Source organism: Xenopus laevis, chromosome 5L (assembly GCF_017654675.1).
Source record: "Xenopus laevis strain J_2021 chromosome 5L, Xenopus_laevis_v10.1, whole genome shotgun sequence".
Classification (NCBI taxonomy): Eukaryota; Metazoa; Chordata; class Amphibia; order Anura; family Pipidae; genus Xenopus; species Xenopus laevis.
This window is the reverse complement of record NC_054379.1, coordinates 156466746-156492152: the sequence shown is the minus strand read 5'-3', so window position 1 is coordinate 156492152 and position 25407 is coordinate 156466746. Positions and strand designations below refer to the sequence as shown.

The following is a 25407-nucleotide window of genomic DNA, read 5'->3' as shown; positions in this document are numbered from 1 at the left end:
CTGTTCCCGAAGCAGATAATTATGATAAAGTCCATGCAACAAGAGCAGACCACTTCTTATATCTTCCAAAGATCTGATGGAGAACCTCCAGGATTCCCAGTCATTCCTTTTTTTGATTGAACAATTCAATCAAATCAATATTTAACATTATATGAATCTTCCAGGGAATCGTTACCTTGGGTCCCCAAAAGACAAATTGGCCTGAGGTTGCATATTAGGCTATAGCAATGTTATTTATTTCAATAAATAATATCAGTATTGATCAATAAAATTTGATCAGCTGATTAACATCTCTGCGGTATTAATGGATAAATACTAATACTAAATACTAATGGTTAAATGAATAATTACTAATGATTTTTATGAATAAATCAGAACTGAATAGGAGGAAATCAGCCCCTTAGCCTAACATAGGTATCCACTTGCACCTGACAAATTTTTCTTTTACTCTGAGATTTGTACAGGTATTTGATCCATTATCCGGAAACCCGTTATACAGAAAGCACTGAATTGTGGGATGGCTGTCTCCCATAGACTCCATTATATCCAAATAACCAATATTTTTTAAAATTAGTTATTTTTTTCTCTGTAATAATGAAATTAGGGGATGCACTGAATCCACTGTTTTGGATTCAGCTGAACCCCAGAATCCTTAGTGAAAGATTTGGCTAAATACCGAACTGAATCCAAATTTGCATATGCAAATTAGGGGTGGGGAAACCATTTTTTACTTCCTTGTTTTGTGAAAAAAATTCATGCAATTTCCCTCCCCACCCCTAATTTACATCTGCCTAATTTGAATTGAATTAGGATTGGGATTCAGTTCGGCCGTTCAGAACGATTTGGGCGAATCCGAATCCTGCTGAAAAAGGCTGAATCCTGCCCGAATCCCTAACCGAATTCTGGATTCGATGCATCCCTAAATGAATTGGTACCTTGTACTTGATCCAAATTAAGACACAACCCAGCCTATAGGGTTTATTTAATGTTTAAATGATTTTATAGTTTTTTATACCTCGAATGAACTCACAACTCGAATGGCTTCTTATTTAAGAAAAAACTCAAATGGGAAAAACTTGATTTAGCGAGTTCAAGTTGCGAAGCCCAAAAACTCGAATTGATCAAGTTTTCAGCAAAAAAAAAAAAAAACACGATTTGCTTTGGTTGAGAGTTTTTTGGCAAATCCTTCCGAAAAAAAAAACACATGAAGGCTATAAACATCGTCAAATGGTTCAGGAGACCTCTGCCATTGACTCCTACATGACCTCACAGGTTTTAGATGGTGTATTTCCGGATTCAAGCTATTTCCAGGTTCGGGGCATAATAAATCTCGAAAAAATCTAGTTTTCTTTTTACCCAAAAATTTGAGTTTTGACAAAAAAAAAAAACACCTTACATATCTACAATTTTTGTTGAAAACACCTTAATAAATAACCCCCTAAATGTCTTTTTAATATTGGCAGAAGGGTCGGGGGTCTTCAGTTTGATTCCAGCTAGTGCGCAATTTACATGTTTTTAGAGTGGTTAGAAATTGTGCATGTGCAGCAACTCTAGCAGGAGTATAAATATGCAACACAAAGCACTCACAACTGATTTTACAAACAAGGGTCTTATCGACGGCAGTCGTCTATAAAACACTAATGTGCACATGGCCTTATTCTAATTCCCCATATTTATTGTATTCTTTTAATGTGGGAATGGCCCAACGATAAAGTTATCATTTATTTAACACCGCATGCATTATAAATATTCCGACCAATTACTGCCCATTTCCAGCTAATGATTCCTTCCAGGAAGAACAAAAAATAATGCTTCTTGTTAGCTTCCATCTTATATATTTATAACTTATAAATTAAAAAAATATATAAAAAATAACTAGCAATTAATTTGTGACTGCTAAAAATGAAATATTTAGAAGATGATTTGATCTATAGTTTTCCCAGCCACTGCCAGTGAAGCCTTGTATCTCTCAGGAAGAATGCGCATTGCTCTAAAAAGAGAATTCTTTTGCAAAGCAAATAAACATGATTAACAGCTGCTTGTGTCCCTGGGAAGACAGAATTTTAATATGGTTATCTGCTTTAATGACAAACTATAGCTTTTTGGTCTTGGAAAAGAGCTGTGATATTGGGCTCTCCCCTGTTGATTTAATTGTGTCATTTCTTCTATTTCTGAAGGAAAAAGTTCCTGCATTTAGAAGTTTATGACTTAAGGGCTTATTTACTATAAGTACTGGGTGCAAAGAAGGGCTGCATTGTGGGTAAAAAACATGGAGTTTTGCTGTTGCATATATTCCTATTTTGCACATCTTGCTCTACTGGTATCTAGGGTTGTCATCTAGACAGTATTGTACCAATTGGACAGAACAGGCATGGGACTTGTTATCAAGAATGCTAAGGACCTGGGATTGTTCGATGAAGGATCTTTCCATAACTTGGATCACCATACTTTAAGGGGGTTATTTATCAAAGTCTGAATTGATCTGAATATTTTCTGAAAAAAACTCCGACCAAATCCGCACAGGTTTTTTGGGCTTATTACTACACTTTGCCGAAAAGTTTGTTTGTTTTTCCTGAATTTTGCACAGAAACTCCGAAAAATTCGGGGTATTGCCAAAAACCCAGCACACATCACTCCCATTGACTTATATGCAACCTCAACAGGTCTGAAATGCCGGATTTTCTGATTCTGACTTTCCATCCTCAGGGTTTAATAAATTCAGAAAAATTTGTGATTTTTTAAAAGTCCGATTTTATATAAAAAAAAAATCACAAATTTTTTTGCTTTCAGAGTTTACTAAATAACCCCCCAAGTCTACAAAACAATCATTTAAACATTAAATGAACCCAAAAGGATTGTTTTGCCTCCAATAAGGATCAAACTTGGGATCAAATATAAATTATTGCTTTATTAATACAAAGAAAAGGGAAATTATTTAGAAAAATCTAGATTATTTGGATAAAAAAAATGAAGTCTGTGGGAGATGGCCTTTCCATAATCTGGAGCTTTCTGGATAACGGGTTTCCGGATAACGGATCCCATACCTGTACAAATGACAATTGAAACCAATGTTTAAAAGAGAAAAAAATAAAAACTGGCCGGTATACTGTATTATTCCAGTGGCAAAGTTACGTTAGACACCTCAGGACCCTCTCCCCACCCCATCCGCAACCCCCCTCCAGCAGGAACTAGTTTGGGGCAATAACAGGTCTGGGCCGGCAGGGCCCACTGGGTTTTTTCCCGGTGTCCCGATGGCCCAGTCGTAGCTTGAGTATATAAGTAAAAGATGGATAAAGAGGAAGATACTCACATAGTAGACTTGCCGCCACCCTGTTGTTGCCATCTTTGGTAGCTCTAGACATCTTACTGTCACCAACTTGCCCTTCTGCTGCCACTCTGTGCCTCCAAACAGCTTTTAATCTAAGCACCTCCTGGAAATGGTAGATCCTCTATTTTAATCTTATAGAAATGTTCTACCACACACTTTGTACCCGATGTTTCTAGACTGAACGCAAAGCTTTGTAAGCAGCAGAAAATCTCAGCGAGTCCGTCCTGTTTGATGAGCAATTTGAAGTGAAGGCAGAATGTTCATGGCAGAGCTGACATGTTTTCTTCAGGATGAATGTGGTATATATATATATATATATTGAATTATACATGCTGTCATATTGCAGACACCATTTGAGTGGTTCCCAAGAGAAAAACAGGGTTATCCAGAGTTCACTATTACAGAAGGAGCAAAAGTTCAATTCGTTGTGCTCTATGGATGTAATTGTGCAGCCGTGTCTTTAATACAACTCTGCCCTTGTCCTTGAATAAACCTTGAACCTAACACAACATAACACATGAGTAGGTGCTATTCATTGTTATATGCATCACCTGCACAGATAAGATCAACTAAATTCAACCCATCCCCTATGTCTGAAGGCTACATGTTGTGCTGTGACTTTAACTTAGTATAATGTGTGTGTGTGTATATATATAGTGAATAAAGTACCCCCTCTTGTAAAATATAAGGATATTATAAGTTACCGAGGAGTTTCATGACCATATAAAAACACGAGGCCGAAGGCCGAGTGTTTTTATACAGGTCATGGAACTCCGAGGTAACTTATAATATCCTCATATTTTACAACTGGGGGTACTTTATTAATTATAATACACACATTTTAGTGAGTCATGTGACAGAAATTACATCACTACTCACCGTTTATAACTGATGACATCACTACTCACCGTTTATAAGGATATAATTTACAAGATATCATGGCTTTTGTGTATTATATATATATATATATATATATATATATATATATATATATATATATATATATGTGTATATATATATATATATATATATATATATATATATATATTATATATATAATACATAAGAGCCATGAATATCCTGTAAATTATGTCCTCATAAAAGCCATGAATATCTTGTAAATGATATCCTTATAAACAGTGAGTTCTGATGTCGTCAGTTATAAACGGTGAGTTCTGATGTCATTTCTGTCACATGACTCACTGAAACTTGTGTATTATAATAAATAAAGTACCCCCAGTTGCAAAATATGAGGATATTAGAAGTTACCTGACCTGTATAAAAACACATGTCGTGAAACTCCTCTGCGACTTATAATATCCTTATATTTTACAAGAGGGGGTACTTTATTCACTATATAAACTGTGCATAGTGATCTCATCAGTTATATTCGAAGCTCAGTGATGTAATTTCTGGCGCATGACTCACTGAAACTTGTGCAAAAAATAAAAGTTTTTATATGGTCATGAAACTCCTCGGTAACTTATAATATCCTTATAATTTACAAGAGGGGGTACTTTATTCACTATATATACATGCACATAAACATAGCATTTTGGGGGTATGTTAGGTTTGGTTAAACGGGTGGTTCACCTTTACGTTAACTTTGAATATGTTATAGAAAGGCTATGTCTAAGTAACTTTTCCATTGATCTTCATTGTTTTTTTTTATAGCTTTTTAATTATTTGCCTTCTTTTTTTCTGACTCATTGCAGCCTTCAAATGGGGGTCCATGACCCATCTAAAAAATAAATGCTCTGTAAGGCTACAAATTCATTGTTATCGGTACTTTTTATTGCTCATCTTTCTATTCAATCCCTCTCCTATTCATATTCCAGTCTCTTTTTCAAATCAATGCACGGTTGCTAGGGTAATTTGTACCCTAGCTACCAGATGGCTGAAATGGCAAACTGGAGAGCCGCTGAATAAAAAGCTAAATAACTCAAAAACGACAAATGATACAAAATGAAAACCAATTACAAATTGTCTCAGAATATCCCTCTCTACATCATACTAAAAGTTAACTCAAAGGTGAACAACACCCTTTAAGCCAAAATAATGAAGACCAACCGAAAGTTTACTAAGTATAGGTTAATAATAACTAAAATAAATGTAAACTGTTATTAGGTATACAGTAGGAACTCCATGCCTATGCGTCAGTGGCAGGTAAAGGTACCAGTAAATATAGAAGTGCATTGATATATTTCTAGGCATATTTTAGTACCCAGCTCTGGGCCCGCCTATGATATATACAGCCCAAGGAGTTTGATTCTCTGTCCCTGGGTCAGCTTGAGCCTATCATCTTTCTCAAAATAAAATAAAAAAACACTTGTATTAAAAGCTAAAGCTTTTTATTTTTAAATGTTTGTGTTGGTGGATCTAATACACCGCTCTGTGGGGAAGGGAAAAATATCTATGTGAGGAGGAGGAGGAGGTTAAAATGTGAATTGCGTGTTTCACTTACGTTAGGGAAAAAATGCAGAAAATTCACGCAGAGATTATTAGCCTGGAATTTTGAGTTTTCTTACAAAATAAAGATTTAGGAATAAAAACTGACTACAAAGGGGAGCAAGGTATTCAAGGAATTTATTTACAGAATGATTTACCATCCCTGAGTAAACAGCTCTAAAAGCTCTCTGTTTGTTTAAGCTAGCAGCTGCCATATTAGCTTAGTGGGACATCACTTCCTACCAGAGTCTCTCCCTGCTCACTCATAGCTCTCTGCTTAAATTACAGTAGGGAGGGGAGAGGAGCAAACTGAGCATGCTCAAGCCCTAGCCCTGGAGGTTTAAGCTAAAAACAGGAAGTCTGATACAGAAGCCCATGAGTACACAATAGAAGGAAAGAAATGTGATGTTTCTTTTGACAGAGGACTCAGAGCAGCATTACTTTGATGGTTTACTGGTATATTTATATAGACCTTTCTGATAAAGCTTACTTAGTTTTAGCCTTTCCTTCTCCTTTAACTAACCCAATCCCTGATTTCACAGGTCACTCAGAAACACTAAAAATAATCGTTTATTCCAAAAATAATTGATCATATTCAGGCTTTGGCAGGAAGCGCACATTTAAGGGAGATAAATGTCACCCGAGAAGTAGCTGTCAGAGAGGTCAAGAACATTGCATGAAGCTTCTCGTAGAAATATAAGAAGAATGGCTTTCTGTCATTAGAGAGAAGATTATGGCTTGGCTGGAAAATACTAGTTATCTCGATTCATGGAAATGAAAAGACCCGCATGTATTTTATTTTATAAATTATCAGTAATACTGTACAACTGAATAATTAACTGTGAAAGGCTCCCACACCAAGCCCAAGGCAGAGGAGAACTATAGTCTTGCCCACTGCTTAAAGGAGCTGTGTTCACCTTTAAATTAACTTTTAGGGGCATATTTATCAAGGGTCGCATTTCGAATTTGAAAAACTTTGAAATTCGAATGAAAAAAGACCAACCGAAATTAAGTTGAAGGTTTTTTTGCCCGAAAAGGTCAGTTTTAGATCGAATAGGTCCATATTCAATTCAATTTGAATCGTACGAATCAAAGTAATAGAGCATTCTGTCGAATTTGTATTTAAGTTTTTCCCAAAAAGTCCACCAATTGACTCCCAATAAGTTCTAGGAGGTTCCCCGTTGGCTAAAACAGCAATTCGGTAGGTTTTAGATGGCGAATGGTCAAAGTCGAATTTTTAAAGAGACAGTACATGATATATTTCGATAGTACACAAAAAATAGCTCGAAATTCAATTTTTTGAATTCGAAAATTCCCCTCGACCTTTGATAAATCTGCCCCTTAGTATGATATATAGAGTGATATTCTGAGACAATTTGCAATTGTTTTTAATTTTTTATTATTTGTGGCTTTGGAGTTATTTAGCTTTTCCTTCAGCTGCTCTCTGGTTTGCAATTTATGCAATATAGTTGCTAGGGTCCTTATTACCCTAGCAACCATGCATTGATTTGAATAAGAGACTGGAATATGAATAGGAGAAGCCTGAATAGAAAGATGAGTAATAAAAAGTAGCAATAACTACATTTATAGCCTTACAGAGCATTTGTGTTTTAGATGGAGTCAGTGACCCTGCTGGAAAGAGTCAATGAAATGAAGGAAAGTTGAAAAATTGCTTACAATTTGCCATTCTATAACATACTAAAAGTTAACTTCAAGGAAGACTATACCCCTGAACAATATAGGTCTCTACAACAATATATTGCATAAAACAGCTCATATGTAAAACCCTGCTTCATGTAAATAAACTACTTTCATAATAATATACTTTTTAGTAGTATGTTCCATTGGGTAATCATAAATAGAAAATCGCCGTTCTAACAAGTGGATCGTAGATCTTGCCAGACTAACTTAATTTCTTTTTACGAGAATGTAAGTAGAGACCTCGATTCTGGGATGGCAGTGGATGTGATTTACTTAGACTTTGCTAAAGCATTTGATACAGTGCCACACAAAAGGTTACTGGTTAAATTAAGGAATGTTGGCCTGGAACATAGTATTTGTACCTGGATAGAGAACTGGCTAAAAGATAGACTACAAAGAGTGGTGGTAAATGGAACATTTTCTAATTGGACCAGTGTTGTTAGTGGAGTACCGCAGGGCTCTGTACTAGGTCCCTTGCTTTTCAACTTGTTTATTAATGACCTGGAGGTGGCCATTGAAAGTACTGTTTCTATTTTTGCAGATGATACTAAATTGTGCAGAACTATAGGTTCCATGCAGGATGCTGCCACTTTGCAAAGTGATTTGTCTAAACTGGAAAACTGGGCAGCAAACTGGAAAATGAGGTTCAATGTTGATAAATGCAGGTTATGCACTTTGGCAAAAATAATATAAATGCATGTTATACACTAAATGGCAGTGTGTTGGGAGTTTCCTTAAATGAAAAGGATCTAGGGGTCTTTGTAGATAACAAGTTGTCTAATTCTGGGCAGTGTCATTCTGTGGCTACTAAAGCAAATAAAGTTCTGTCTTGCATAAAAAAGGGCATTAACTCAAGGGATGAAAACATAATTCTGCCTCTTTATAGGTCCCTGGTGAGGCCTGATCTGGAGTATGCAGTTCAGTTTTGGACTCCAGTCCTTAAGAGGGATATAAATGAGCTGGAGAGAGTGCAGAGACTAAGTGCAACTAAATTGGTTAGAGGGAGGGAAGACTTAAATTATGAGGGGAGACTGTCAAGGTTGGGGTTGTTTTCTCTGGAAAAAAGGCGCTTGCGAGGGGACATGATTACACTTTACAAGTACATTAGAGGACATTATAGACAAATAGCAGGGGACTTTTTTACCCATAAAGTGGATCACCGTACCAGAGGCCTCCCCTTCAGACTTGAAGAAAAGAACTTTCATTTGAAGCAACGTAGGGGGTTCTTCACAGTCAGGACAGTGAAGTTGTGGAATGCACTGCCGGGTGATGTTGTGATGCTGATTCAGTTAATGACTATAAGAATGGCTTGGATGATTTTTTGGACAGACATAATATCAAAGGCTATTGTGATACTAAACTCTATAGTTAGTATAGGTATGGGTGTATAGAATTTTAATTAAAAGTAGGGAGGGGTGTGTGTATGGATGCTGGGTTTTCATTTGGAGGGGTTGAACTTGATGGACTTTGTCTTTTTTCAACCCAATTTAACTATGTAACTAACTAACTATGTATGATTCCCGGTGCGCACAAACAAACCATATTTATTAGGTCACATGAGCCAATTAACAGACAGAGTTCTGTCTTTTACTTCCCACACTTCTTCCTGTTACAGTCAGAGCTGCAGTATTTCTGGTCAGGTGATCTCTGAGGCAGCACAGAAAGTATCACAAAATGGTGGCTCACGGGAAAAGGTGTAAATGGGCAATATTTATTTAAATATATATTCCAGTTTGTTAATATTATTTAACATGCCAAATATGATGTAAACTATCTGTTGCTTAAGTATTCATTTTGGGGGAAAAGTTTTCCTTTAACTCCTTTCAGTCCTTGTCCCAGTAACAGCCCCTGGCACTGTCCCACCAGAAACCATGCCTGTGGGCTGACAGGACAGACCAAAGCTGCGTGACGCAGATGAAAGTGCTGTGATTTTATCCTGCTGAAATGCGATTGTTGTTTTATAAACGAGTTGTGAAAGACAAATTCCTGTGTATGCCCATGGTGCCAAGCAATACAAATGGATATAATCATTAAAAAACACATCTTGGCAGGAGAAATGCACAGAGCTTTAAAATTTGACAAGTCTCCCCGGGAAGGCTTACAGGCCGGCAGTGACTTCCCTGCAAGAAATAAACCCGATGGTGATACACTGCAGGCTCTGCTGTCTGCACCCAAGGTGTACTTACTCTCCTCTTGTCATTCACAGGTTTTATTATGCACACATATGGATTTAATCATTTAATGAGGAGCTGCCCTAGAAGACTGTGATATTGGAACAGCCCACTATGCATGCTTAGTTGCTTATATATTGTACAGGTATGGGATCTGTTATCTGGAAACCTGTTACCCAAAAGCTGGTGAATTATGGAAAGGCCGTCCCCCATAGATTCCATTTCATACAAATAAACCAAATTTCTAAAAATACAGTAGCTTTACTTGATCCCAACTAAGATATAATTAATCGTTATTGGAGGCAAAACCAGCCGATTGGGTTTATTTAAGGCAGGGATCCCGAACCTTTTTCACCCGTGAGCAACATTCGGATGTAAAAAGAGTTGGGGAGCAACACAAGCATAAAAAATGTTCCTGGATGGAGCCAAATAAGCACTGTGATTGGCTATTGGTAGCCCATATGTGGACTAGCAGCCTACAGGAGACTCTGTTTACCATTACACCTGGTTTTTATACAACCAAATCTTGCCTCCAAGCCTGGAATTCAAAAATAAGCACCTGCTTTGAGGCCACTGAGAGCAACACCCAAGGGTTTGGGGAGCAACATGTTGCTCACGAGCTACTGGTTGGGGATCACTGATTTAAGGGCATATTTATCAAGGGTCAAATTTCGAAATTGAAAAAAACTTCGAAATTTGAATTCAAAAAGACATAGGTCCGTTTTCGATCGAATAGGTCCGTATTATGCAGAATTCGAATCGTACGAATCGAAGGAATGGTGCATTCGAACTTTGATTCTTCAAAGTCCACCAATTGACTCCAAATAGGTTTTAGGAGGTCCCCCATAGGCTAAAACAGCAATTCGGCAGGTTTTAGATGGCGAATGATCAAAGCTGAGAAGTACATGGTAAATTTAGATATTCACTATTTTGCATTTTTTTCAAATTCGAATCGAATTTGGACTATTCCCTAGTTGAAGTACACAAAAATAGCTTGTAATTCGAATAGAGAGCTGAGAATCAAGTGGTGTTCTGGCTATTGAGTTAGACATCCGCTCACTCCATTATATTTTTGTATTATATATAAGATACATTTTTTACTTTGCACATCTATTTACCCAGTTTTTATTTTTACACTGAACTGTTCCTTTAAAGGAGAAGGAAAGCTACCAAAGCAGTTTATTGCCAACAGATTAGCCACAACAGTGCAAGCTATAACACTATATTTATTCTGCAGAATGCTTTACCATACCTGAGTAAACAGCTCTAGAAGCTCTCTGATTGTTTAGGATAGCAGCTGCCATATTAGCTTGGTGTGACATCACTTCCTGCCTGAGTCTCTTCCTGCTCACTCTGGGCTCAGGTTACAGCAGGGAGAGGAGCAAACTGAGCATGCTAAAGCCCAAGCCCTGGAGGTTTAAGCTGAAAACAGGAAGTCTGATACAGAAGCCCATGAGTACACAATAGAAGGAAAGAAATGTGGTGTTTCTTTTAACAGAGGACTCAGAGCAGCATTACTTTGAGGGTTTACTGGTGTATTTATATAGACCTTTCTGATAAAGCTTACTTAGTTTTAGCCTTTCCTTCTCCTTTAAGCCCAATATTGGACAATCTATACCAATGTAATTAAAAATTAACCCCAAATGTATCAGGATGGACTTTTGTGATGGGAACAACCGTGCCACCTCCCGTCACAGCTCAGCGCCTGGGCATGTTGTTATACTGGCAATCTGAAGGCTGCCACTATAAACTACCAACTCACCGGGGAGGAGACGATGGAATTTTGAAGAAGCTGTGCGCCGATTAATATGATCCACATTTATTTCCTGCCTTTATGCCTGACAATGGGAGGCTCGGTATAAAAGTGAGGAGATTAAACGACAGAACAGTCATTCCAGGTTGGCAACTTTTATGCACAATATTTAGACTCATGTGGGCCAAGCTACTTATACAAGCAAGCTTTCAATCGAGAGGGAACGAGTTGTATTAGAATAGGATTAGCAACGGTGGCGGGGGGCAAAGGAGCCGAGAATTTATATACAGGAAAATGTGATGTCATGGTAATGTATTCGGCTGGCCTGTGTAACCTGTGTCCCAACGGCGGTTTCTGAACTAACGGTATGGGATCCGTTATCAGGAAACCTGGTATCCATAAAGCTTTGAATTACAGAAAGGCCGTCTCCCAAATAATCCAAAAAAAAGAAATGATTTCCTTTTCTGCAATAATAAAACAGTCGCTTGTACTTGATCCCAACTAAGATATAATTAATCCTTATTGGAGGCAAAACCAGCCTATTGGGTTTATTTAATGTTTACAAGGTTTTATAGTAGACTTATGGTATGACGACCCAAATTACGTAAAGATCCGTTATCCAAAAAACCCCAGGTCCAAAGCATTCTGGATAACAGTTTTCCATACCTGTATTGCAAGGACAGTTGGTATGTGTGTGGTATACACAGCCTATTGGGTTTATTTAATGTTTACGTGATTTTCTAGTAGATTTAAGGTATGAAGATCCAAATTATGTAAAGATCCATTATGCGGAAAACCCAAGTCCGAAGCATTCTGGATAACAGGACTCATACCTGTATTACAAGGACAGTTGGTATGTGTGTGGTATACACAGCCTTTTGGGTTTACTTAATGTTTACAAGATTTTATAGTAGACTTAAAGTATGAAGATCCAAATTCCTTAAAGATCCGTTATCTGGAAAACCCCAGGTTCGAAGCATTCTTGACAACAGGTCCCAAGCATTGTGGATAACAGGTCCCATACCTGTATTACAAGGACAGTTGGTATGTATGTGGTATACACAGTGTATTAAATCTCACATAGATAACACAGATTCATTTACATCAAATCTGCAACTATGGAGACACTTCTGATATTTGCCACTTCGGAAAAGGTGGAGATTTATCCCGGCCAAAAATATACATCCCCCTTACTCCTGAGTCTCATCCAATACAGGCTACGCGGTACCATTTGGGAGGCTTGTGTAAAACAGGTCCAATTCCATTCTCCTAAATATCAAGATGAGTTTCCCCTTCCCAAGAATACACAAATCACTCAGAAGCAATATGGGTAATGCATTAGATCTGAGCACAGGAATAACCACGGATGGTATTAACTGTCTCCCACTCACTTCCCTTCATTTGAGCTTATGAAAGAAAAAGGACCGAGGCAAAAATCTAGAAATAAGATTTACTTTTAATTTGTTCTTACAGCAAGTCATCCTTAGTAGTGCAGTGGCACAAGATTTATATTTAAATACAGGTATGGGACCTGTTATCCATAATGCTTGGGACCTGAGGTTTCCGGATAACAGATCTTTCTGTAATTTGGATCTTCATACCTTAAGTCTACCCGAAAATCATGAAAAATTCAAATAAACCCCATATGTTTTGCCTCTAATAAGGATTAATTATATCTTAGTTGGGATCAAGTACAAGCTACTGTTTTATTATTACACAGAAAAAGGAAAAATGTAAACATTTGGATTATTTGATTATAATGGAGTCTAGGGGAGATGGCCTTTTCATAATTTGGAGCTTTCTGGATAATGGGTTTCCAGATAACGGATCCCATACCGGTAGTAGTAAAAGGAAAACTGCAAAGTCCCAGGTTGTTACTCTCTGCTCACAGTACAGGTATGGGACCACTTATCCAGAATGCTTGGGACCTGGGGTTTTCTGGATAATGGATCTTTCTGTAATTGGGATACCTTAAATCTACAAGAAGATCATCTAAAATTAACTAAACCAAATAGGCTGGTTTTGCCTCCAATATGAATTAATTATATCTTAGTTTGGATCAAGTACAAGTTACTGTTTTAATATTACAAAGAAAAGGGAAATAATTTCTAAAATGTTGGATTATTTGATTATAACGAAGTCTATGGGAGACGGCCGTTCCATAAATTTGGAACTTTCTGGATAATGGGTTTCCGGATAACGGATCCTATACCTGTATATGTTATGGCTGAATCTATATGGATACCCCTTCCAATTATTGGAACTGGTTACTTAAAGAGGTTGGTTAACTTTTAGTATGATGCAGAGAGTGATATTCTAAAACAATTTGCAATTGGTTTTCATTTTTATTATTTGTGTTTTTTGAGTTATAGATGTTTATTCAGCAGTTCTCCAGTTTACAATTTCCGCAATCTGGTTGCTAGGGTCCAAATTACCCTAGCTACCATGCACTGATTTGAATAAGAGACTGGAATGTGAATAGGAGAGGCCTGAATAGAAAGATGAATAATAAAAAGTAGCAATAACAATACATTTGTAGGCTTTGTAGCCTTACAGATGGTCTTAGATTGGGTCAGTGACCCCTGCTTGAAAACTGAATAGTGTCAGAAGAAGGTCATTTGGACTATAGCAACCAGAGTTCTGAAAATACTAATTGGAGAGCTGATGAATAAAAAGCCAAATAACTCAAAAACCTCAAAAAAAAAAAATGAAAATCAATGGCAAATTTTCTCAGAATTTCAATATCCACATGACACTAAAAGTTAATTTAAAGGTGAACAACCCCTTTAAAGTATTTGCCTTTAACAAAGATAAAAGACCCTTTGATGGCTTCACACTACACAAGTAACGGAATTGATTCATTGACCTCTCAAAATGTACATTTCTGCTTGCGCTGACATATTTCTGCCTTATGGTACATATTATAACACTGTATGAATCTGATCAGTAGTAGTAAGGCTGAACATTCCATGCCGGTCAAAAGCTGTCAAATACGTAAGTGTTCTCTAACAAACAGAACATCCAGAGAAACCACACTATTGTTCAGGATTTTGAAACCAAATACCATGGCAAACCCAGTGTCTCCTTAGCAGCCATTGCTTCAGACGGATTCAATTTCATAAAAACCCTACAACCAAGTACCAAATATATTATATTGAAATATAATTGAGATACAGTATACTGTAGTAAAGCTCCCCATAGACGCGACGATTCTTCTTGCCGAACGACCGATTTTAAGGAAGTCCGACCAATCCTTTGAAATTATCGGGCGGTTAGTGGGATTCGAACGATCGTACATCTTACGATTTTTCGGCCGACATCTGTCAGGAAATTGATCGGCCAGGTTAAAAAATCTTTGTCGGTCCCAGTGAAATTTATCTATGTTTGCAGGGCCAAGCAGGCAGCTCCCCTTTGTTTTCCTGGCAAATTGGTCTTTTTAGTTGATGGTAAATTCGTACGATCGTACAATCGTTCCGAGAAAATGGTGGTCTCACGATGAGGATCTGATCTTTTAAAAATCTCAACATCTATGGCCAGCTTAAGACTCCATACACAAAGAAAATATACTACACAGAGGTATCAGGAACAGCCCTGTAAATTCACTTGTAGCCTGTATACCATACAACTAAACCAGCATAAGTATTCCTCTGTACTCAGCACAATTCAGCAGGAACAGCCCTGTACACTTGCATGTAGCCTATATAGACAGATACCATAAAATTAAGCCAGCAAAGGGGTTCTTCTATACTCACCACAATTCAGCAGGAACAGCCATGAAATGTGCTTGTACTATATAGAGAGATCCCATAAAATTAATCCAGAATATGTATTTCTCTGTACTCCTAATCCTAGCAGTTGACAAAATATACTAGAATCTGGTTGCTTTTGGCTACACCTCCCAACATACATTAATTAGTTTTTGGTCAACATCCTTTATTTTTATAGCATTCTCTCTCTATTTTTACTTTAGTCTTTCTCTCATTCACACTGGGAATCCTTTACTAATAGAGTGCACATTTGTACTAGTAATAATCAATCAAATATTTATTCATTGTTTTTATAAATTGAAATATATAGTGAATAAAGTACCCCCTCTTGTAAATTATAAGGATATTATAAATTACCGAAGAGTTTCATGACCATATAAAAGCACAAGGCCAAAGGCCGAGTGTTTTTATATAGGTCATGGAACTCCAAGGTAACTTCTAATATCCTCATATTTTGCAATATCAGAACTCACTGTTTATAACTAGGGATGCACCGAAACCAGGATTCGGTTCGGGATTCGGCCAGGATTCAGCCTTTTTCAGCAGGATTCGTATTCGGCCGAATCCTTCTGCCCAGCCGAACCTAATCCTAATTTGCATATGCAAATTTGGGCCGCGGAGGGAAATCACATGGCTTTTTGTCACAAAACTAGGAAGTAAAAATTTTTTCACATTCCAACCCCTAATTCGCATATGCAAATTAGGATTCGGATTCGGTTTTTGGCCGAATCTCTCGCGAAGGATTCGGGGGTTCGGCCGAATCCAAAATAGTGGATTCGGTGGATCCCTATTTATAACTGATGACATCAGAACTCACTGTTTATAAGGACATATTTTACAAGAAATTCATGGCTTTTGTGTATTATATAGTGAATAAAGTACCCCCTCTTGTAAAATATAAGGATATTATAAGTTACCGAGGAGTTTCATGACCATATAAAAACACGAGGTCATGGAACTCCGAGGTAACTTCTAATATCCTCATATTTTACAACTGGGGGTACTTTATTTATTATAATACACAAATTTTAGTGAGTCGTGACAGAAATGACATCACTACTCACCGTTTATAACTGATGACATCACTACTCACCGTTTATAAGGATATAATTTACAGGATATTCATGGCTTTTGTGTATTATAACTATATATACAGGTATGGGATCAGTTATCCGGAAACCCGTTATCCAGAAACCTCCAAATTACGGAAAGGCTGTCTCCCATAGACTTCATTTATCCAAATAATTCAAGTTTTAAAAATGATATGTACTAATAAACAGTAGCTTGTACTTGATCCCAACTAAGATATAATTAATCCTTAGTAGTCTTAAGGTATGAAGATCCAAATTATGGAAAGATCTGTTATCCAGAAAACCCCAGATCCCGAGTATTCTGGATAATAGGTCCCATACCTGTATATAGTAAACATACAGGGCCGTTTTAATAATGCAAATGAAGGTGCGTCTGCCCTGGGCCCACTGCTTTTGGGGGCCCACTGTGCCGAAAAATAGAGGGGGCGGGGCGAGACGCAGAGAGGGAGACAGAGGGAGGGGACGCACACAGGGAGGGAGGGACTCACGCAAGGAGGAAGCCGGAAGGAGGGGACACAGAAAAGGAGGAAGATGGAGGGAGGAAACACCGGGAGGCGGGACCGGTTTCAAAGATTTTCTCCCGCGCTACGGGTGTGGGGGTCCCGCAAGTTGACTCTTTGCCCAGGGCCCACCAAGGCTTTAAAACGGCCCTGAAAACATATATGGTATTTATTTCATTACTGGTTGCTATGGGTCACTGCCGAGGTGTGTGTTTGCACAGTGTTACTAAATGGGCCTGACTGTGTTTTCACAAGCAAACATTTTTGGATGTTGCTGCTGGATCATAAATAAACAACTTAAAGACACTTTGCAGGATAAGTTGAATGTGGCTTGTCTGTAAATTGTTTCCTTAACCCATTTAGGAGTAAAAAGAACAGCGACAGGCTGAAGGTAGGGGCTGAAATTCTAGTACAGCAACACCAGAAAGGCATCTAATTGGCTGTCCCTGACCCGGGGACAGTGAGCTGAGCACTGCACACTCAGGTCTGACTTATGGTGGCCATAGACGAAAAGATCCACTCGTTTGGCGACATCGCCAAAAAAGCCGATCCTTCCCCGATATGCCACTAACGAGCATGGTTATATTGGGGGTAATCTGAACACTCGGCCCTATGGCAGAACGATCAGATTACGATGAGAGCGCAATAGGTTCTGGCGGGATCGGTCGGGACAAAATCAAACCTGTCTGATCGACCAAACGACCGATCTCCGCCAGACGAAAAATGTCGGGACTCTCCACACACGGTCCAGAAATCGTACGAATCCTCAATTTCTACGATAGGATCTTTACGTCTATGGCCACCTTTAGATTATGGGCTTAATGCTCTGCGAGGTGTTCAGCTTTGCCTGGGCACTTTGTGCTTTTTATGGGATTTAATACCACGGTGAATCATAAATGCATCAATTAAAGCTAATTAGTAGCGATTAGCAAGTAATCTCCATATTATTAGACTTTTATAAAGAATGATCAGGCTTTCATATCCTTTAATGTCTGCAGAGAACATTCCATCTCTGCCTACCTACATCTGTCTCTCTGTCTGCCTGTCTATCTGTCTACCTATCTAATATCTCTCTCTTTCTGGGGGGGAAATTGCGTGACTTTTTGTCACAAAACTGGGAAGTAAAAAATGTTTTCCCCTTTTTACCCTGGTTTTGACCTGGACAGTCTGGTTTTTTGAAGGGCTGTTTGGGTCAAAACTGACTGCTGGTTCTCCAAACTAGGAAAACCGGGCAGAATTTGCTGAGATTGACACAGTGATCGGACAATAGGCACGTCATAGCCCCACCAATGATGTCACAGTCCCGCCACCACACATCACAGTCCCGCCCCATCACGTCATGGCCCTGCCCCACCACAGTCCCGCCCCCCGGAGTTCGTCAGGGGGAAAGCTGTCAACCCTACTCGGGATGCCAGTGCTGCATTAGTGAATTATTATTACAGGTATGGGAACAGTTATCCGGAAACCCATTATCCAGAAAGCTCTGAATTCGGGACAGGCCATCTCCCACAGACTTCATTTTATCAATTGTATTTTCCTTTTTCTCTGTAATAATAAAACAGTAGCCTGTACTTGATCCCAACTAAGATATAATTAATCCTTATTGGAAGCAAAACCAGCCTGTTGGGTTTATTAATTACTTACATGATTTTCTAGTAGACTTAAGGTATGAAGATCCAAATTACAGAGAGATCTAAACTGTAGAGCTGCTAAATAAAAAAAAAGTAAATAACTCAAAAACCCACAAATCATAGAAAATTAAGACCAATTGCAAATTGTGTCACAATATCACTCCCTACTTCATACAAGTCAGTTTAAAGGTGAACAACCATCAGAGCTGCTTATCTGCTAAATAGTGATGGGCGAATTTATTCGCCAGGCGCGAATTTGCGCGATTCGCGGCAGGCGAATAAATTCGCGAAACGCCCGCGAAAATTCGTCGAAAAAACGGGCGCTGGCGTCGAAAACGGGCGCCGGCGTCAAAAACGAGACGCCAGCGCCGTTTCGCGAATTTTTCGGCGAAGCGAAACGGCGCAAATTCGCCCATCACTACTGCTAAACACTGCACCAATTTCAAATTCAGGATTTGAGAGATGTAGCACAGCATTAACATAGATGGAAGTACAGGTATGGGATCCATTATCCATAAAGTTCCGAATTATAGAAAGATCGTCTCCCACAAATAGTTCAGATTTTAAAAAATTATTTCCTTTTTCTCTGTAATAATAAAATAGTAGCTTGTACTTGATCCCAACTAAGATATAATTAATCCTTATTGGAGGCAAAACCAGCCTATTGGGTTTATTTAATGTTTACATGATTTTCTAGTAGATTTAAGGCATGAAGATCCAGATTACGGAAAGATCTATCCGGAAAATCCCAGGTCCCGAGCATTCTGGCTAAAAGGCCCCATACCTGTATTAGTTCATTAATAGCTATTTTTGTTTGCTCTGTTTCAGCTGAGTTCTCTTATCTTGATCACTCAAGTGAAATCAATCATAGATCGCTCCAGGCAGCAGAGCTGTAAATATAAATAAATCACCTCCCCACTGTGAGCACAATGAGTATAATCTGACCCCAGAACTACACTACACCAGACAATATAACATGGGCTATCCTTTAAATGATGACAGCCAATCTTTCTTCCGTGGTCCGACCAAGATGGCAAATGCATTTATGCTGGAATAAAGGGCCGGTGCTCCATTGAGAAGCAATATGCAAATTCTGTTAATATTTTCCTGCTTGTGGCTGAACATATATTTGTGTGGAGCTGAGTTGGCACATTAGATTTCATATTCACTGTGTGTGCTTGAAGCTTTTACACGCCCAGAGGCGATGTGCTCATTTTTACATTTAGCTTCACACAGCTGGAGTTTTTGCACAGATCCCAGAACGCCGCGCTCGACTTGGCTCCTGCTCCAGCGATGAAACGCCGCCTTTTTAACGGAGAGATGTAAAAGAAGCAATTATAATGATTGCAGAGCCAGGCATTTAGAGGACAAAACTTCTACTTGTCTGTGCGCTCACTGGCACTTCTGAAAAAAAGCACTTCCAAAACACAGGCAAAACTTTACATGAAAGCCTGGCATAGTGGAGTTTGGTTTATTTAACGTGATAGTAACAGCATAATACTACATAATTTATTTATACTTATTATATCAGGCACTCCTACCTAGTATTTGCATAGTTTCCCTCCCACATCTCATCCTATCTGGCCTTCAGGCTGAGCCCCCTTAGCTCATAACAAGGTTACAGATATATAGAAACATTGGGGTAACAGTCACCCTGCTATAGTTCCAGGGGTACCCAGGGCACAAATAAACACTCACCCCAAATTTCCCCCTAACTGGCCTTCAGACTGGGCTCCCTTAGCTCATAACAAGGTTACAAATATATAGAAACACTGGGGTAACAGTCACCTTACTATAGTTCCAGGGGTACCCAGGGCACAAATAAACACTCACCCCAAATCTCCCCCTAACTGGCCTTCAGACTGGGCTCCCTTAGCTCATAACAAGGTTACAGATATATAGAAACATCGGGTAACAGTCACCTTGCTATAGTTCTTGGGGTACCCAGGGTACAAATAAACACTCACCCCAAATCTCCCCCTAACTGACCTTCAGACTGGGCCCCCTTAGCTCATAACAAGGTTACAGATATATAGAAACATTGGGGTAACAGTCACCCTGCTATAGTTCCAGGGGTACCCAGGGTACAAATAAAACTCACCCCAAATCTCCCCCTAACTGGCCTTCAGGCTGAGCCCCCTTAGCTCATAACAAGGTTACAGATATATAGAAACATTGGGGTAATAGTCACTCTGCTATATTTCCAGGGGTACCCAGGGTACAAATCAACACTCACCCCAAATCTCCCCCTAAGTGGCCTTCAGACTGGGCTCCCTTAGCTCATAACAAGATTACAGATATATAGAAACATTGGGGTAACAGTCACCCTGCTATAGTTCCAGGGGTACCCAGGGTACAAATAAACACTCCCCCCAAATCCCCCCCTAACTGGCCTTCAGACTGGGCCCCCTTAGCTCATAACAAGGTTACAGATATATAGAAACATTGGGGTAACAATCACCCTGCTATAGTTCCAGGGGTACCCAGGGCACAAATAAGCACTCATCTTAATTAGCCACCCATGGGGACGTTACATTTTGCACATTTTCAACATTTCAGTACCCATACTAACCAATAAGACATTACATTACAATATTTTGTCTACACATTTCAGAATATAAGTAAATACTGGTTGCTATGTAAGCTAATTGGGGGTAACTTTTCCTATGTAACTACACTAGCCAATAAGTGTACATTTATATAAGTGCACACAGAACCTTGTTTTGTTTTGCAGTACTCATATTACTCATTATTTATTGTGTGTGTCAAACCTTTACTCCCCTGAATAGTATATTCATATAAAATTGCACATAGGAATATTTTTAGGCTATATTTGTAAAATAAATGAAGCTACTTGGAAATGTGGTTTATCACTGTTGGGAAAATTAACTCCTCAATGGCGTAAATACACAAAGACCATCATTGATTCCCTAACAGAACGTGCACAATATGCTCTGTATGACCATGTTATCTTAGTAACTGGCTTGCTAGCTAATTATATATATATATATATATATATATATATATATATATATATATATATATATATATACCGTATATATATATATATATATATATACATTTTTATCCTATAAATTAAAAAGAAACACACAAATAATTTATTCATACATTCAGCATTTCTTTCTTGGATATTATCTTCAAATAGAGTTTATTTCTTTTGAAATATCACAAGACCATTAAAGGGACACTTCTTCCCACTGATTCATATTTATTAATAGATTTTCCACTAGGTAGAGTATGCAATATAAAACGAATGGCACATAAGATTCATGTGCGAAAATTATTGGAAAATGGCACTGCTGCTAACTCTTAAATCATTCTTATTACAGGTATGGGACCTGGTATCCAGAATGTTCAGGACCTGGATAACGGATCTTTCCGTAGTTTGGATCTTCACATCTTACGTCTACTAGAAAAGCATGTAAACATTTAATAAACCCAATAGGTTGGTTTTGCTTCCAGTAAGGATTAATTATATCTTAGTTGGGATCAAGTACATGCTCCTGTTTTATTGTTAAAGAGAAAAAGAAAATCATTTTAATAAATGTGGATAAAATGGAGTCTATGGGAGATGGTCTTTCCATAATTTGAAACTTTTTGAATAACTTGTTTCCGGATAACGGATCCAATATCTGTGCTACCTCTCTCAAATCCTGAATCTGAAATGGACAGCACATTGGTGCAGTGGTTAGCAGACAAGCAGCTCTGGGGGTTGTTCACCTTTAAACAGACTTGTATGATGTAGAGGGTGATATTCTGACACAATTTTCAATTGGTCTTAATTTTTCATCTGTGGCTTTTGAGTTATTTAGCATCTCTCCAGTTTGCAATTTTAGCAATCTGGTTGCTAGGGTCAAAATTACCATAGCAACCATGCATGGTTATGAATAAGGGACTGGAATAGGAGATGGACTGAATAGAAAGATGAGTGATAAAAAGAAGAAATAACAATAAATCTGTAGCCTTACAGAGCATTTGTTTTTAGATGGGGGTCAGTGACCCTTATTTGAAAGCAGGAAAGATTCAGAAGAAGGCGCAAAAAAAATACTGAATACACCAGTTTCCTTCCAGACTCCAAAATCATACAGGCAAGTTAACTGACTCCTAACAAAAAACTGACCCTAGTATATGTGATAGGTCCTTATTAAATCATTCATACACACACACACACAAACTATGATCACTGGGCAGGAACTGTTAAACTAAACCCTAAAAATGAATGTGGCTAAAAATGCCATATTTTATATACTGAACTTATTGCATCAGCCTAAAATGTCAGCTTGTCAATAGCAGCAATGATCCAGGACTTCAAACTTGTCACAGGGGGTCACCATCTTGGAAAGTGTCTGTGACACTCACATGCTCAGTGGGCTCTGATTGGCTGTTGAGAAGCTAAGCTTAGGGGTCATCACTAATTATCCAGCAGAAAATGAGCTTCCCTGGCTGTAATATAAGCTGATGCTACAGGTTTGCTGATTATTAAATTCTGATGCTAATTGCACTGGTTTCTGTGCTGCCATGTAGTAATTATCTGTATTAATTACTAATCAGCCTTATATTGTGACATTTCTATTCTATGGGGAATATTTATCAAAGGTCAAAGTTAAAAAAACTAATTCAAAAAGACCAATCGAATGGAGGTCGAAGGTTTTTTGGGGTCGAATTCAGCCTACTTCGAATCGTACGATCGTACTTTGATTCAAGTTTTTTTAACTTCAACCTTCGATCTCCCAACAGGTTGTAGGAGGTCCCCCATAGGCTAAAACAGCAGTTCGGCAGCTTTTAGGTGGACACAGTACTAAAAAATTCGACCTTCAAATTTCAATCGAAGTAGGACTATTCCCTAATCGAAGTACACAAAAAATAGCTTGGAATTCAACGTTTTTCACTTCGAAACTTCACCTCTACCTTTGATAAATCTGCCCCTATGTGTACAGTATATTGTGATTGGGTCCCTAAGCTCAGTAAGTGACAGCAGCACAGAGCATGTGCAGTGAATCAGCAGAAAAGAAGATGGGGAGCTACTGGGGCATCTTTGGAGACACAGATCTTTACTGCTAAAGGGCTGTGTTTGCCGTGGGCTGGTACAGAAGCACAAAACATAATGTACAATTGTTCTAGCTACTTCTTTTATTAGGCTTTAGTTGTCCTTTAAACCCTGCCGAATATGTTATCTGCAGAATCATGTCTAGCAAGAGAATGCAGGTTTAACATCCCTGACCCTTCTGTCTACTTTTCCAGGTGGTTGAAATGTCCTTTTGTGCATGGAACTTGTTGATCCAAACCTCTGCAAACAACACTACATTCTTCTGACATATTCACGGTGAGAGTCAAGCAGGAGGTATTAATGCAGAGCCATAGCAATGGCTGTCAGACCTTCCCCTGTCTCATCATGAACAGGACGCAGCAGGGAGAATGGGATTAAATCGCTTCTTCTCCCTCTCTGTCCCTTCGGAAGACGGATAGCTTCAGCAGATGGGCAGGCAAGCAGAGACACCTCTAATCATCATCAGGGCACAAGGCAATTTTCTGATATGACACATGCTCCTGATTGAATGTAGAAGTGGAAATATTCCCCCGCTGTGTAACAAACTACAGCTTTCACCCAACACTCTTCCATACTCTGTCTAATGTGCTGCTATGATTGGCTTATACATGTATGAACAGAAAAACTCATGGGATAATATGTAGGGTGTAAAATGCCAGAAACCAAAGACCGTGTCTAAAACTAAACCAGGGATAAGATCCATTTTGCAGATTGAAAGATGGTCGGTCAAGCAAATGTTAGAGATGCATATAATATTGTTCTGACAGTCACCTTGCTTTAGTGTTACAACAATAATCAGAACATCAAATGCCTTCCTGGGTACTGCTTTGCACCCCCACAGATGGAAAATCTCTAATATAATCTCAATGCAACATTTATCCTTATCCCTGCTGTATAACTCAGCCTGGAACCCTGGGCCTTTGTATAACGCCTTAGTGATTTCTAAAATCTTTATCATTTACAGTAGGGGGTATATTATCCCTTATAATATATGAGTGATAGTCAAGAGTTCCCTGTATAACTCAGCCTGCAGCCTTGTGCCTTTATATGGTCACAGAACAACCCCTCAGTGACTTCTAATATCCTTATCATTTACAGTAGGGGGTACATTATCCCTTATACTACACAAGTGATACTCAGAGTCCCCTGTATAACTCAGCCTGCAGCCTTGTGCCTTTATATGGTCACAGAACAACCCCTCAATGACTTCTTATATCCTTATCATTTACAGTAGGGGGTACATTATCCCTTATAATACAGGAGTGATAATCAGAGTTCCCTGTATAACTCAGCCAGCAGCCTTTTCCTTTATATGGTCACAGAACCCCTCAGTGACTTCTAATATCCTTATCATTTACAGTAGGGGGTACATTATCCCTTATAATACATGAGTGATACTCAGAGTTCCCTGTATAACTCAGCCAGCAGCCTTTTCCTTTATATGGTCACAGAACCCCTCAGTGACTTCTAATATCCTTATCATTTACAGTAGGGGGTACATTATCCCTTATAATACATGAGTGATACTCAGAGTTCCCTGTATAACTCGGTTTGCAGCCTTGTGCCTTTATATGGTCACAGAACCCCTCAGTGACTTCTAATATCCTTATTATATTTTGATATTACAAGAGTGAGCATGTATTTTCTATACAATAAGGGACTATGAAAACCCCTATTTTGTTCCGTGACTGCACAAAATGAATATCTATTATGATAAATCCGTCACTGAATGAGAAAGCTAAACACACATGGCTGCCACTACATTTATCCAGGGGTAACAAGGTGGTAGTGTTTATCTCTCCTCAGCAGCAACACTGAACACTATCACCACTCCCATAACCGTGCTAGCTGATGCAAATCGAATTTAGTGACAAGAAAATCTATTTTTCCTGCTGGAATGAATGGTTCCAGTGCAGGAAATAAACTGTATTGTCTTCAATCTCAGGTAA

General features: G+C 38.5%; 1 protein-coding gene across 2 annotated transcripts in view; it reads right to left on the bottom strand.

The window, feature by feature from the left end:
* The window catches only part of LOC108717206 (kelch-like protein 29), a 653541-nt gene that overhangs the window by 416065 nt on the left and 212069 nt on the right, over nt 1-25407 (bottom strand). The gene's annotated exons all lie outside the window — the stretch shown is intronic.